The sequence below is a fragment of the Chironomus tepperi genome, unplaced genomic scaffold (genome assembly GCF_022539635.2).
Source record: "Chironomus tepperi strain 1889 unplaced genomic scaffold, CSIRO-AGI_Ctep_v1 contig_451, whole genome shotgun sequence".
Taxonomy (NCBI): Eukaryota; Metazoa; Arthropoda; class Insecta; order Diptera; family Chironomidae; genus Chironomus; species Chironomus tepperi.
This window is the reverse complement of record NW_027226573.1, coordinates 916,098-933,858: the sequence shown is the minus strand read 5'-3', so window position 1 is coordinate 933,858 and position 17,761 is coordinate 916,098.

Here is a 17,761-nt window from a genome sequence, read left to right as displayed (position 1 = left end):
CAATTTTATCAACAATTTCCATCAATTCTGCAGCAATCACACAGCAATTAACAACTACAACTGCAGGAATCTCTGCAAAGCAGCCTAATAATTTCACCCAATATTCAACAAGGAACAATCCCCAAAAAAGCTGAGAATTTAATTAAGCACAAGAATTTATTAATATTTTCATCTTCTGCTCTAAAACAACAAGAATGTCTCATGCTGCAGGCACATGTATAGTTCCACTCTTTTGTTGTGCTGCTGATGATAAATTTTACATGTTTATGTCCTTTCTTATATCTTCCTGTTTATTCCAACATGTACAGCATAAGAAAAACTTCCTTTTGTGCTGTTTACAGACAAAATTTATCACGACTTTTTGAAATATTTCATTCAACAATTTTCACTTCCATTTATGAGCAGTCATAAAACACAAAAAAGTTTGAAGATTGAATTAAAAGATAAGAAGCTGCACACATGTGTGGACTCGACAGAATTAAAATGTCAAAAATGGTCCTCGTTTAACGCAATTTTGAGTGCCTTCAGGTCAGATCGATGAATTATCCATGCTGTGAACGACAACGAGCATCAAATGACTCGAATGAAATTTATTATTGCCAACCCATCGACTATAAATTTCCTCAATTTATCGTTCATTTCTTATGATTTATAATCCAATGAGATTTTCATCCTTAAAATTAACGCTGACTGTAGACTGCAAAAATATTTTTAAATGAAAAACAAACAAAAATTGTCTTTTTTACCCGCAATTCCATAAAAATTGTGTATCTATTCAAGAATAATCCTATTTTACGACATTGATACATACAAATATGCAGCATGGCATACAACACACAATAAATGGCTTTGAAAATTCACAAAAAAAATATAAAAAGTCGTAAAAATTTTCAACAAATCGTTTTTCGTGTTTCTCTAAATTTTTCATGCCAATTCCAATGATAATCCACGACCCACTGCCTCATCCTGCCTCATCCTCATCACTTTGTTGTTCTTGTATTCAATGAAATTTCCATAAATTTTTTAAAGTCAATCCAAAAAAATATTTTTTCATGTCATTCATCTGCTTAGTTTATTGACGATGCAAATGAGACGAAAATGGAAGTGAAACTGAGGTCGATTATTGATTTTTGCATGAATATCTTTAAAATGTATTTCCCAAAGCGACGTGCAGCATAGCCACAGTCAAGCAGCATCGTTTTAATTATGAAAAATAAAAATAAAATGTTGAAAAACGCAAATTTTTACACCGTAAATGGAAGAGATATATGTATGCCGAGTAACTGCATCCATTGTGTATGTGCTGAAGTGAAAATAATTTCATGAATCATCCACGAGAATTGCTGGTTTAATGGGCAATTTTTTTCCATTTTAGTTAAATGAATTATTTTTGTTGATTCTTTAAAAGGGGTTAGTTGAGGATTATGGGAGCTTTATGGATTCAGATTGGAAATTAGTACAAGTTCCAATTTTGTCCAATTTTCAGTTTTTGGCCCGATTTATCCCGATGGACGGGATAATTTTTTAATACTTCCGAAAATTGAAATTTTCAATTTTGGGTCAATTTTTTTGGTTCCGATATTTATTCGATGGACGGGATAATTTTTTAATACTTCCAAAAATTGAAATTTTCAGTTTTGGTCCATATGCCTAACTAGATGTGAATTAATTGTTTTAAGTCTGCACACAGCACTTTTACCACTTTCTACTTTATTATTCTGTTAGTCATGCTTTATACTTCCATAAATGAAATGTACACCCACACACATCCCGTACACAAGAGTCATTCACATACAAAAAGGACAAAAACACATTGCAGGATAATGAAAAGTAAAAAGTCATAAATATTAATAAAAAAGCATAAAACACATTCAGTACCTAAAAAACTAAACTCTTTCCATCGTCTAAATTTAATAAGCACGAAAAATCTATTTTTTGCCTCTTAATTTCCTTGATTTATGACGTTTATTTTGTGGCTTTATTCATTTTATTTATGAAAGTATGTTTATTGTCTACAGTCGAAAAATGTGTCTATAATTAAAATTGCTGCAGATTAGTGAATAATTTTTGCATGCATGATTCATGATAGCGTTTCATTAGGGAAATAATTGAGTGGAATTTTGGGCTGTTTTGTTTAATTTTATGAGAGGTATTGCGGTGTGAATGTGTGTTTTATGCAGTTCAACGCCAGACGACGGAAGGTTGCAATTGTTAGATAAATAGATGCTGCACTTGGTTGGTCGTTCTCGGTTGCTGTTCACGGTCGTTCCTGGTTGAAAAAGAGAATAATTTAAAGTTTGAAGAATAAGCTTCAAAAAATGGTAATTTAAACTCAATAATTGAAATTAAATCAATCTGTGACTTAGGGGGTCATTCCTTTATTACATAACATGAAAAATCAGCTTTTTACACCCCCTCTCCATACCCTCATACCCTCATGTAGCAACATCTCCTTAGAAAATCATTCGCGGCAAACCTTCTATCCTTGACATGTGGTAATCCTTCGAAATGAACCCAAATAGCACACGGCATAAGAAAATTCATGGAATCATTCCAAGCACCTTTGGCGAACCTTCGACACAATTTTATCGACAACCACAGATTACGATTTTGGTCGACAACCTCTGCGTCAATTACTGCCTTAATGGTTCAAAATTCATTTCCTTTTCATTACTTTTCCAATTTTTTCAAGCATATTTCACTTAAATTTCAACAATAATTGAATAAATTTTAATAAAACTAAATTGAAACTCACTTTTCTGTTCATTGTTGGATTTAGTTTTATGACTGAAAAAAGATTTAAACTCCAGCAGCGCAGACTGTGTAAGAAAAACTCGTTAAACTTTTCCTTTTCAATTTTTATTTCCTTTTTGTGAATTTTCACGAATTTTCCGAGAATTTTCAAATTCTTTTTTACAATTGTCAATTTTCAGGACGATTTTAACGACATCAAAAGCAAAAAATCCTCAAAATTGAAAGTTAATGTCCAAAAAAATCAATTTCCACTTCCAACAGACGCAATTTCATCCTCAATTCCAATGATATCCTCACAGTTGGATATCAACGATATGAAAATTTTTATTTCGATTTGATAAATTAGAAAATTATTCATGTGATGGGACTTTCCTTAGTCCTTTTTATTCCTTATTCCATCTCCATCCACACTTCCACTTCCTTAAGGTTGAATCATGACTTTGTTTGTGTGACTTTTTCCCAATTTTCTTTTCAGTTTTTCTTTTATGAAAATTTTTTCTTATAAAAAATCTTTTTTTATTATTTATGTTTTGCCACTTCCTGCTCCCTTCCTTTATGCTTTGCTTTATTTGCAGCAGCCGCAGTTGAAATACAAAAGAAGTAAACTAGAAGTGGAAGTGGAAAATGGAAAAATTGGAGGGGCGCAAAGGAGGAAAAATAAATTTATCTACATTTTTATTACTTTGCACTTCTTGTTTTGTTTAAAGTTAAATTCTTTCCATCTTTTTTTAAGGCATGACTTGATTTTTGGAGGTGGATGTGCTGAGTTTTGGGTGCATTTTGGCATTTTTTGGGGATTTTTGCTTAAAAATTTCTTTTGAATTTTACAAGATTTTTAATAATTTTGTAAAATTTGTTGAATTTCAATAAATGCGCTCTATCAACAACCCACAGGTGCCTTCCTTACTTGCAACTTTCCATCCTCACAGCTTTCATTTTCAGCTCACAATTCAAATGAGATTTTGACAATGAAAATTATCATCATTACTAGGCAATTTAGAGATGATTTTTGTCGATTAGATTAAACGTTTTATGGCCTATAAAAAAGTTTTTCCTTCCATTTTTCCGAACTTTTCCTAGAATTTTTTCCTTCATTTATAATTTAAGGTAGAAAATGAAGCAGAAAATTTGCAGTTCATCTTTAATTACTCGACTGACTCCAAATAGATGAAAATGAAAATGAAAATGAATGAAAATCGCACACTTGGGAAAATTAATGAAAAAGTTTTTCCTGGAAAATTCTTCAAATTGAATGAGAAAGTTTTGAGCATAAACAACAGTTTTTTGTGAATTGTTTCTATTTTGAGGAACTAAAAAGACACAAAAAGTTGTTAAGGAAAAATGTCAAAATATTTTCATAAATTTCACCAGCTTTTGTCATCAGTTCCTCATAAACTTCCTCCTTACAGACACAAGACGACAATTTACTTCCCATTAATTCCATAGCTGTCATGAATGTCGGCAACTGCGTGCAATTTCCCTTAAAAAAAAATTTGCAACAAAAGTCACATAAATTACATAAAATTATGAATGCTCCAAGGAAACTACTTCCAATTCCAAAAATAATAACAAAAAGGGCCAGAACAGACACAAAAGAAGCTATAAAAATGAATGCAGGATTAAACTCACTTTATGAGCCTGACTGATGGCAATAATCATAATTTTCATTAAATGATGGATAATCGTAAAATGATTTTTGCTTCTCTGCCTGCTTACTGCTCAGTTCCAGCACACAGAAATTTATGATTGAACACAAAAAGCAAAATCATGTTTTTTTCTCATCAAGGCACAGCAGCTAAGAGATGAGGTAATAAATTTGCGAGTGTAAGCAACGGAAAATCTTTTAATGCTCTTAATCTAATGAGCCATCACAATTCATTAATCAATCATAGGAAATGAAACTGGAAATAAAAATATTTTTTATATGTGAGAGAGGATTTTATGGATCGAATTTTTATTGACTGTGAAGGTGAATTTGGAAAGATAAGCAGGTAATCATTAGGGAATATTTGAGGTATTGCGGATATTATCAGGGCTTATTGCGCTATATTGAGGATCAGAGGAATTAGGGGGCAGCGGAAATGAAAATGGAAATGTTGAACTCAAAACTTAGTTTCATTAGGTGAATATTGGCATTTTATATTTACTTACTTGCTTCGCTGACTGTACAGATAAATTGTGATCCATGGTGTTTCTTAATTTGCATCTGAAGCTTGCTTTATCTCTGGAACTGCTCCAATTATTCGATGTGATTTCAAACCATCTTTATACATGTCACAATTCATAGTAACCAGAAAACTTAACAAAAAATTTAGTAAGATTTTTACAATTTTTTTCGACTGACTTTAAAAATTGTCCATCCTCTTTAGTTATTGAAGCTGATTTATTGTGTCAGCTTATGCATTCGATGCAATTTGCTTCTTTGCTAAATTGCAACCATTTTTATTACAAGTCAGTTAATCGAATTTAAACCGAATTAGAAAGTCAGTTAATCGATAATCAGGAATAAAGCAGATTAACATTCTTGTTGATCTTTGCCTTGATTTCAATTTTTGCAAAGCTCGAAGTCGATAAAGTAAGTCGACTCGACTCGACTATGCAGCTCTTACGTGGTTAGATAGTGAGCAGCGGCACTCATAATGACCACCATCATAACTTATGAACATTCCAAATGGATTTCATAACCAGTCTGTTTGATGCTCGAATGCTCGATGCTCGATGGAAAACAAGTTTTTTAGTTAAATTGATATTAAAGTGTCTACAAACAGCCTAGCATCTGGTAAAGTTTTGTCCAGGGAGCGAACAACTCAAGTGATAAAGTGTGTCACTTTTATCATTTTTGTGTCACTTGTCTCCAAAGTTGTCCGCAAACGGTTTTGCATTTACAAAAGCAATGACTGAGCCATTGACATTGCCTGTGCCTTTGTCCTTATGAAGAGCGTTAAAGTCTTACATTTACTTCCTTAATTAATTAAATTCACACTCAAGAAACTCCAGAATTCCTCTTTAAAAATTCAAAACGAATCCTAATGCTCCTCCTTCCTCCCTTAAAAAAACAAAAAAAAAACAAAAAAAAGTTCAACTAAAACTCATTGAAAAATGACTGATTCATTTGTCATTGTACTTTCTATACATCACGTCTTGTAATATTACACAGGAAATGAAATTGTAAGTAAGATGAGATAATCCATCTTCATAAGAATTTTCAACCTGGATCAATGTCAAAGTGAAAAAAATGAGAGTAAAATGAAAATGAGGAACATTTGTGACATGAATGCTGATAAGGAAAAAAAGGAGACAAATTTTTTCCTGTTCCTTTTTGTCGCCATTTTCCTCGTCGTCTAAATTAACATCTATCTTTGTAAAGGTACAAAAAAAATAAAGAAAATAACTAATTTAATTAAAATTGTAAAAGAGATGAAAAAACTTTACAGGATGAATGAGAAAGAGATGCTGAGTAACTGGATGAAAAGCTTTGGAATTTTTTTTCTTTATTATTGTGCCTTTTGAAGCTTTAATTTGAACTGGAATTGAAGGTAAATGTAGTTGTGATATTCATTTTGTCAAGTAGATCTCCCGAACAGCTTAAATCAGTGATCCAAAACCATGTAGGAGTTCTGCAAGCCTAATGTCAGGTTTTGAATCTATCAACTGACTTGAACTATACGAGAATATTAGAAATTGTGTCCATATTTCAAGAAAGTAAGCTGTCGATAGAAACCATTCGGTATAGACAATCGGAGTCATACACAGTTAGGTCCTAGGATGGAATCCACAAGGGAAAAGACGTCCTGGAGCTCCAAAAGCAACATGACGTAGAACGGTATTAAAAGAATGTCAGTTAGATGCAAAGACGAAGAATCTGTACAAACTTTGTGATAAGGCCAGCAACAGAGTCAGATGGAAAGCCTTTTGTAGAAACCTAGGCTCCACATCGGTAAGTAAGTAAGTAAGTAATCGGGAGTCATAGCATTATATAGGCAGCTTTATGCGTCATTTAAGAAAGATCATGGATTACAATAGGTATACTTAAAAACCATGACGTTTCTTAAATCAATTTAAGAACAAACATGGACATGGCAGTATATAAACAACGTATACTTATGTCCGTGTTAATTCGTGTTTCCCCAATTGACTACACTCTAATGTCTCAGGGTGGTACAAGCTGCAATTAGTCGACTGTATGTCTATTTATAAGGTTGACATATCAGAGTTGGCAGAACTTTAAAGTCTGAAAACAGTGTATTTGGGACAACATGACTTTCTTTTGGGACTTTTGGGACTTTTGGAGTCCGGATTCCACAGTCCTGCCAACTCTGGTTGACATATCCCCGAAAAACATCGGAAAAGTCTGAAAACAGTGTATTTGGGACAACATGACTTTAGCATAGGGCTGGATTTTAAAAAATCGGTCTTGAAGCCAGAGTCACACCGTTTTAGGGCCTTTTTCCGACTTTTGTACCTTTTGACATCACGACAAGTTCAACTAGTGACGATCAAGCTTTGAACTGGGTTTACATACATAAAATGATAAATTTGAAGCCTATCAACTTAATATTGCCTGCCGAACGACATACAAGCGATGATAAGCTTTCCAATCGACCATTTCTTTATTAAACTTGTTCAAAGCAAGCAACAGAAGACTCTGATAATCACAATTGCAACATTGTATCACCAACTATCTCATTATTCCATTCAATCATCCACTCGCCTCTCAATACTTTCCTTACTTTTCCTTCTTTTAAATATAAAGTAGAAAAAAAATAGATAGGAAGAAGTTTTTTTTTATAAAAATTTATAAGACATTCCTAGAGATTAAAAAACTTTATGAACTTTTCCCCCATTCCTATTTTACAGTTTTGTGTGTGAATGAGAACTAAGGAACTTAATTCAGATTGCATTCAGGTGAAGTGCTTTCTTTACATTTCTTGTTCACTTTTGAGATAGATTGTAAAGAGAAAATTAATTCCTATAAAAATTGCATTTTCAGGTTCTTTAAATTAAGTAAAAAAAACTTTTGAATTTTAATTAAAAATCTTCCTTTTTTAGGAAGATTGATGATGGAATTATTTCTTAGGGAAAGTATTTATTATTTGTGTGGAGTTGTGCATAAGTGATGTAACATGTGGAGATCATCATATTGTAAGGAACAGTGCAACATGGTCGGTATGGCACTGTCATGTCGCTTTATTGACGACAAAACGTCAAAATGACATGAAAGTCGATGTTTCCTGAAGTTTTGGTCTAGACTAGGGCGGCCATCTGCTGTATTTTTGCCGGGACACTGCTGTACTTTTTAACCTTGCTGCTGTGTCCCGACAAAGCCTCAAAATGTCCCGATTTTTCAACAAGTCGAAAATTCCATACAAATATTGGAATTTTTGACAAATTTTGAACATTTTCCTTTTGAAGGTCCAGGTTCAAGCTTAGGACTCAAAATTTAAGACTAAAAATAGTAGATTGAGACCGATACTAACTGGGACTAGCCGGGAAGTCTCAATAGTGATCTCAGAATCGAGAACCCTTAATTAAAGTGCGACCAAGACCAAAAAACGGCTTTTTTCTCACTTTGATTGCTAATAATCCAATCTACAGCAGCATGACTAGATCTAACTACTTAATCAACACTGTTCATACCTTCAGACTACCCTTCTATCTACCCTGAAGCTCTTATAAGCTCATCTCCCAGATGTTATACATCATTCTTGCACATCCTTTACAAGAATTCAACAAAAGAGGATATAATGGATCTTACATATGCAGAATAACATAAATGATAATTATTTGCATGAAAAAGTCCTTCCTCACATGCTGCAAGGCAAAAAATAATTCCATTCTTGTTATTATGCTATCATATGATGATAAATTTTACATGTTTATGTCCTTTCTTATATCTTCCTGTTTATTCCAACATGTACAGCATAAGAAAAACTTCCTTTTGTGCTGTTTACAGACAAAATTTATCACGACTTTTTGAAATATTTCATTCAACAATTTTCACTTCCATTTATGAGCAGTCATAAAACACAAAAAAGTTTGAAGATTGAATTAAAAGATAAGAAGCTGCACACATGTGTGTGGACTCGACTGAATTAAAATGTCAAAAATGGTCCTCGTTTAACGCAATTTTGAGTGCCTTCAGGTCAGATCGATGAATTATCCATGCTGTGAACGACAACGAGCATCAAATGACTCGAATGAAATTTATTATTGCCAACCATCGACTATAAATTTCCTCAATTTATCGTTCATTTCTTATGATTTATAATCCAATGAGATTTTCATCCTTAAAATTAACGCTGACTGTAGACTGCAAAAATATTTTTAAATGAAAAACAAACAAAAATTGTCTTTTTTTACCCGCAATTCCATAAAAGTTGTGTATCTATTCAAGAATAATCCTATTTTACGACATTGATACATACAAATATGCAGCATGGCATACAACACACAATAAATGGCTTTGAAAATTCACAAAAAAATATAAAAAGTCGTAAAAATTTTCAACAAATCGTTTTTCGTGTTTCTCTCAATTTTTCATGCCAATTTCAATGATAATCCATTGAACCACGTCCCACTGCCTCATCCTCATCACTTTGTTGTTCTTGTATTCAATGGAATTTCCATAAATTTTTTAAAGTCAATCGAAAAAATATTTTTTCATGTCATTCATCTGCTTAGTTTATTGACGATGCAAATGAGACGAAAATGGAAGTGAAACTGAGGTCGATTATTGATTTTTCCATTTCACATACCGTATACACAACTTGCATTTTACTGGAATTTTCTCATTCATTAATGTTGATGTTGCATCGTGTAATAATAAAAATATTACTCTAGGGATTAACACCATCCAATGAACATTTTATTATTACAAAATTTACATTTCACTGCCAGCATAAATTTCATAAATGTCTGCGAAAATAAATGAATGAATTTTGGAGTCGATGTGGGATATGATGGTTGGAGTTGAAGTTGGAAATGAATGATTTTAGACGCAGTTTGATTTTTGAAGGATGAAAGTAAGTAATGTGATTGTAAAATAGTTTTGGAGATGGATATTGTGATTCTTGTCGTTTAGACCAGCAATTTAAAGTGGAATTTGAAGGTAATTCAGTCTTTGCTATACTTATGAACATCCTTATTAAATTTCAATGGAGATAGTGATACGTGGATGAACGCAATGTAACGGCTTCTAACGTCGATTGTTATGGCTTCCAAATTTAATACATAATTCAGGATTTCTTATGGATATCCTCAAAAACCCATATAAACTGCTGAATCTCTAACTCCAGCCAACTTACATACTTACTTCACTGGCCATACAGATCATCTGTGATCCATGGCTTTTCTCAGTTGACATCTAAAACTGGTTCTATCGCTGATCGCTTACTTACTTACTTACTTACTGGAACCATGCTATAACTTATTTCTGAAGGCTTTTCACTTTACTCTATTGCTTGCCACATCACAAAGCTTATATCGCTGGTTGACCTTTACCAATTGCCAATACCAAGTGCTACACTATTCTCAATCAAAAACCCCAGACAAAGCACATCCAAAAATCGCCTCTTTTCCTATAAAACAAAATCAAAAAAGCATATCAAGATTTTCGACGAAAAATAAAGCCAACGTAAAATTGGAGTAGACACAAAAAAAAATATACAGGCCATGGCATAATACATCATTGCTTATTGCACATATCTCATATATATATACACACAATATCAACATTATATACACAGACCAGAAAAGGATAATCTAATAAAGAGCAAAATTTAGGACAAACTAATTGAAGCATCAAATTCAATAAAAGCCACGTCAAACTTTCTCTCTTGGGACTTTTTGCGATCGATTATTTGAACAAAGTTTTTTCATGGAGGGGTCGGGACATAAAAATTGAGGGAAAAAACTTTTCTGTTATTCACAAGGGCAATTTAATATGAAAAGCTGGGAATTGACTTGGCACATTAAAATCATCATTTTTGTGTCTATATTTTATAGCTAATTTCAATGCGATGCGTTAATTGTGTCGAAAAGTCTATTATAACGCAATCAATATTGATGCGCGTTCTAATGAAAAAAATAACAAAAAAAATGTTAATTGCCATTTCAAAATCGATTAGCACTTAATTTGGATTTCAAATTGTCTATAATCACGCATCTGTGGAAAGGAAATTTAGTTTATTTAATTGATGATTGAATTTTTTTTTTTATGAATTTGTTCGTTTTTCTTTGGGAACGGAAGCGAATAAATTGTTGTGAAATTATGAGCACTGATGGAATTAATGGGTAAATGATATCGTAATTTTTTGGAGTAAGTATAAAGAAAATATTGAGGAAAATTTTATTGAAATTAATTTTCATATTTTAAGGGCAGAATCGAGCTGGTAATTTCAAATGGAATTGCTTACATATTTAATATGTGAATGTTCCAGGTTGGGGCTTAGGTTACAACAAAAAGCATTTTATGTGAATATATTTTACAACTCAGTCACCTAGTCTGTAGGGCTCTTTAATGACTTTTCCATTGTGGATTTTAGTCAACGACGGTGAAACATACTTTTGTTTTGACTCAGCAATGGCGTTTTCTCGGGCCTTATAGTTACGAAATTAATGTCCGATCCAACTGCACTTACAAATCAGTGTCTCAATATTGATGTCAATTCTAGTCTTTTAGATGCTTTCATTGGACACGTTGATTTCAAAAATATACATTTTTTAAAATATATTGCAAAACTTTATACTTGATTATTTTCAGGAAAAATTTCATACTTGCTTCATTTAACTGTTATGTTGATAGTTACAAATTATTTGGTTTGAAAATACAAATTATCTGGTGACCCAAATAGTTTCAAAACGAACCAAATACACAAATATTGGTATTTGTAATTGACAATCCTAAACGTATGTTTTCCGACAGAAAGTTCGGTCATCAGCGGCGTACTTAGCGTTGCCAAGAGATACTACTTAAAAATGTACATTTTGATGAAGTTCGTGATCGAATTGTTTTTATTATTTTATTGGAGATTTTATAATTTTTGACCGTTTTCTGAGAATTAGAAAGTTTGAAGGACATTTTAGTTTGGACTTTAAAATTCCGTAGGACCACCTCCACTACAATCCAGATTCCAAAAATAGTGGAGTTTCCCCTTCAGTGGAGTCCTATCAACGATTCACAGTGGTGCACTAGGATTCTAACTGAATCAATAAGAACTTATCATTTATTAACTCTGATTTGAGTATTGATGTCCTTGTAGAAGGTAACTTTAAGGACCAGGTAGAAGGCAAGTCAATAGAAATAGACTCACAAGCACGTCAAGCTCAAATGTGATTTATGATTTTTTTTGGAATTTTTCATGCCTGGTCAAGTAGTAGAGTATTAAACCTTCGATTTAGTTTCAAGATAAATTCTAAAGATTAGATCTAACATTAGAAAACAAAAAGCCAATTAAATTTAAAGGTCATGAATCATCTTATAGCTGCACGACCAACAAAATAAGTATACCAGAGTGATTGATGTTAAAATTCCTTTAAAAATTGAAAATTATTAATATGACACACTTACCTTAAATTTCATACCACTCTGTCACCTCAAAAATCCCCGAAAAATGGAACCATTAACAAGCATTCTTTTTCAATAAAGTCAAATTGAAGAAAATTTATTTCCCATTTCCCCTCAAAGAAAATTTTCTTTAGAAAATAAAAAATGAGTAATTTTTATTGCATCTCATCACGTGATTGAAGTGCGGTTGAAGTTGTATCGTTTGATTGATGATTATTATAATGGATTTTTGAGGGTAAAATGCTGAGCAGCAGATCGCTGTTATGCTGCAATTTTCTGTCATAAAAATGTATTGAAATTTAAAGGAATTAAGCTGTTAGGAGTGGAAATGGACGAAAAGGAAGAAAAATTGATTGAAGGAAGTTGATGTGAAAATTGGAATTGGACGAAATTTAATCAAAACTCCCAGACTATGCACTTAACCCTCATTGCATCCAAAAAAATCACTGCCACATCCTTAAATGCCATCAATTTCACCCAACTTTATCCATTCAACATTCCCGTACATCCACCAAAGCCAATTTAATCTCGGAAAATTTAACAAATAGCAATAACATTTCAATTCAATCCGTTTCAAATTGTGAATCAATCCAAGATAAATTTTATAAAATAGAAATTGTAGAAAAATGAAATAAATTTTTGTATCACAAAGGATAAGCATAGCATAGATTGTCGATTGAACGAATGAATAATAGAAAAAAATTTAAAATCACACAAACATTTCAGCATGTTTAGCATCGATTGAATGAATGGCAAGATTCACATGTCCGTCCGTCAGTCTCTGTCCGTCAGTCTCTGTCCGTCAGTCTGTCCGTCAGTCTCTGTCCGTCAGTCTCTGTCCGTCAGTCTCTGTCCGTCAGTCTCTGTCCGTCAGTCTCTGTCCGTCAGTCTCTGTCCGTCAGTCTCTGTCCGTCAGTCTGTTCGTCAGTCTCTGTCCGTCAGTCTGTCCGTCAGTCTGTCCGTCAGTCTCTGTCCGTCAGTCTCCGTGTCCGTCAGTCTCTGTCCGTCAGTCTCTGTCCGTCAGTCTCTGTCCGTCTCTGTCCGTCAGTCTCTGTCCGTCAGTCTGTCTGTCCGTCAGTCTGTTCGTCAGTCTGTACGTCGGTCTGATGCGCTCTATACCCACACAATTACCCAATCACCGAACTCGCTCCTGTCCTTCATTTGCTTGTTGATAGAAAAATTTAACCAATTTTTCACGTTCTTCAATTGCAATCGGAACTTTTATGTCGCACCATAAGTCAGTCGAGTATCTCGCTATGCTCTGTGTCATCTCAATCAATGTGCAGATGTAAGGTTGGATTTGAATTTTATTTTTTTCGTATATTCCAGCCATTCATATGAGGAAGAATTTTATCATGTGAAAAATTTGTCGCTTCATCTTCAATTTTCTCATCCATTGAATTTATTCTACGAAAATGATCACTTGTGTGGCTTTGCAGACGTGTGCATGATTTACGAAGATTGAGCTTATCATGGAAATTCAGAATTTTTTGAAAATTATTGATGTTAATTCAGGAGGAAATGATGGTAAACTTCTTGCTTTTTCAGGTGATGTTGGAATTGATTGTCGATGAAAATTCATTGAATTTTTCCATACATTGTGGCTTGTTATGTAAATACATCCGGATTTGGGTATTGAGGATGATTGAATTTTGAGATGATTTTTGTTAATTTGAATTTTATAGAATTTTTTTAAATTTTAAAGATTTTTGTTTATATTTTAAATTTTGAATTGAATTTTGCAAATTTGAATGTTTTTTTTTAAATATTTTTAATTTTTTTTTAAATTTTTTAAATTTTTTAAAATTTTTTTTAAATTTTTTTAAATTTTTTTCAACTTTTTTAAATTTTCTTAAAATTCTTTTTTTTTAAATTTTTTAACATTTTTTAAATTTGTTTCAATTTTTTATAAATTTTTAAAAAAATTTTCTTATATTTTTAAAATTTTTTTAAATTTTTTTCAAATTTTTTTTTTTTAAATTTTTTTTAATTTTTTTAAAATTTTTTAAAATTTTTAGTCTTTAAATTTTTAAATTTTTTTAATTTTTTTTTCAAATTTTTAAAATTTCTTTCAAATTTTAAATTTTTTTCAATTTTTGAAATTTTTTTAAATTTTGATTTTCTAAAAATTTTATTAATTAAAATAAAATTCAGTAAATTGAAAAACCTTAAAAATAAATTATTTAAAATTCTTAATCCATTTAAATTTCCCAAATTCAATTCCACGTTATAATTTATTTATATATCCACAAAAAAAAGTTCCAACTGCAAAATTCTCTAAAATCTCATGCATTCTGGATGAAAATAAAAGGAAGTTCATTGTACGTCTGAACAATGTAACAGAAACAAAAAAATGTTTACAAAGTTTCTCTCAAATATTTTCAATTCCAATGAACCGGTCGGGAAAGTTCCAATGAGAGAGAAAAAAGTGAAAATTCTTGACTAAAAATAGGAAAAATAGAAGAAAAATTGATGAGATAAATGTTGAGTATGTTGTCAACTTTTATGATGAGAAGTCAAAGATTGTAATAAATCTGGGTTTATAGGCACATGTAGCAATAAAATGTGTGACATTGTTGAAGCCGTAAATTTTAAATTGAAATTCTATGAAAGTTAAAAATAAGTTTGAAGTTTTTTTTGGAAATGTTTTAAAAAAATTTTTTTTTTGAGTTTTGTTAAAATTTAAATTTTTTTTAAAAATATTTTTTCTTAATTTTAAAATTTAGATTTCTAAATTTGTAAAAAATTCTTAACAATTTTTTTTAAAAAAAAAGATTTTTAATTTTAAATAAAAAGAAGGTTTTTAAATTTTAAAGAATAATTTTTAAATTTCTAAAAAAGATCTTTAAATTTATTGAAAAAGATTTTTCAATTTTTTGAAAAAAAATTTTCAATTTTTTAAAAACTTTTTTTTTATTGAAATTTTGTGGAATTTAAGAATTTTCGATTTTTTTAAAAATAAAAATTAGTTTTTTAAATATTTTAAAAAAAAAACAATTTAATAAAAAATTAAATTTGTTCATAAATTGAAAAAAAAAGTTTCAAAATTAAATTTAAAGCTCTTAAAATATTCAAAATTTTTGTTTTTCATCATTTCTAATTCCCCAAAATCATTAACGAAAAAAAAGTAATTTTAAAGCAAACTTTTGTAATTAACATCATTTCTAACGACAATGTGTCATTACGCATTCAGCTCAACATCCAACGACGTTTGTTTCTATTCCTTCTTTACGCTCAATATTCATTAAAGTTGTATGTAAGAAAAAAGATGAAAAATGGAGAAAAAAAATTATTTTTCATCGTGTCATCGTGAGTCAGATGGATGAAAAAGGAAGAAAATAGAAAAAGTTTTCATGCCATCCAACCTGCAACATTTATATCCCTACCATTAAAGACAAACAGAGACATAGATATTTATTTTTCAGCTCATATATGTCTCATTGAGGGGGATGTGATGAAATAATGGATGGTTTTTTTTTTTAAAGTTTTAAACTTATTTCAATTTTAAATGTTTACAATATTTTTAAATTTTTTTTAAATTTTTTTTTTAAAAATTTTTTATTTTTTAAATTTTTTTTCGAATTTTTTAATTTTTTTTTTGAATTTTATAATTTTTTTTTTGATTTTTATAATTTTTTAAATTTTTCAACTTTTTATTTTTTTTTCTTCAAAAATTTACAAATTTAAAACTTTTCAAAATTGAATTTTTTTTTAAAATTTTCAAATAAAAAACTGAAAAAAGTTTAAATTATAAATTGCCAAATTTTGCATTTTTTGAAAGTTTTGAATTTAAAATTTAATTTTTTCCAACATTTTCAAATTTTTCAGATAAACTTTGAAAATTAATTTTTTTTGAAATGAAAGTTGAATTTTAAATTTATTTCTAAATTTTCTTAAGTTTAGATAAATTTTTTAAGTTTTAAAAATTTTCAGCTTTTTTTTGAGTTTAAAAAAAATTCGAAAAGTTTGAGAATTTTTTCAATATTTTTTTATGATTTGTCAATTTTTTAAAATTTGTCAATTTTTAAAATTTGTCAATTTTTTAAAATTTGTCAATTTTTTAAAATTTGTCTATTTTTTTAATTTTTTTGTCAAAGTTTGTTAAAAAATTAAATAAAATTTTAATTTTTATTTTACATCCTTTAAAATTCAAACATTTAATTCCATTTATGTACAATTTTCTTCCTCAACTGTCCCCCTTACACCTTCTTCCATACCTCCACTCATGCATTGTATGAGTAGCATACGTATATGTTTTCTAAATACCGGATAGATGGCATTAAGAAATGGATAGAAAAGTTGTTTAATTTAATACGTGAAAGAAATTTCATATAACTTTAACTCATATCCTCACCAAAAATTGTTGTTGTTGTAGCTGCTCATATCCTGAAACCACAATGGTAAGGTAAATCATAAGACTCGGTTACATGACAAAAATATTAATTTCTGTCGAGTTTAAATCAATTAAGAAGAAAACTTTAGACTTTAGTTTTAATTACAAAAAGCTTTTGAGCTGAAATTAAAAAAAAAATTATGTGCTGGGTGGAATTAAGAAAGTTTTTAAACGGATTTGGCAAGCCACAGATGAAAAGAGATTTTTGGTGACAGTTTGGGATGTGAGAGATTAAACTGAGGATGGCAATTTGGACGTCACTAAAAAATTTCAAATATTTAAAAATTCAAAAAAATCAAAATTTGTCAAAATTTAAAGTTTTAATTTTTTCAAGTTTTGAATTTCATAAAGTTCAAAATTTGAATTTTATTGAATACCTAATTTCCAAATTCGAAAAATTTGATAAATTTTAAAAGGAATTGAAATTTAAATTTTGAAACTGAATCGAATCTTTTGAAATTTTTTTCATTTTTTAAAATCAAAATTTTTAAATGATTCTAAAATTTTTTAAAGAATTTTTTAAAAAAAAGTTGAAATTTTAAAAAAATTTTTTGAATTTTTAAATTTCGAATTTAACATCTAAAAATTCAAATTTTTAAATTTTTTAAAATCAAAAATTTTAAAATTTTAAATTTTCTAAATTTTAACTTTTTTAAAATTAAAATTTTAAATATTTTAAAATTTAAAAAATTTTAAATTTTCAAATTTTTAAAATTTTAATTTTCAAAAATTTAAAATTTTAAAATTTTAATTGTTTAAAAAATTAAAAATTTTAATTTTCTTAAAATAATTAAAATTTTAAATTTTAAAATTAAAAATAAAAAAATGTTTCAAAATTTAAAAATTTAAATTTTTTAAAATAGTTTAATTTAACTTTAAAAAATTGAATTTTTTTTTTTTTCGAAAATTAAATATTTAAAAACAAATAATTTTGTTAAAAATTTAAAATTTAAAAATAATGTTTCAAAAAACATTTAATTTAATAAAATTTAAAATTTTCAAATCCATTTCAATTCAAAAATTTCAAAATCCGTTTAATTTCAAATTTC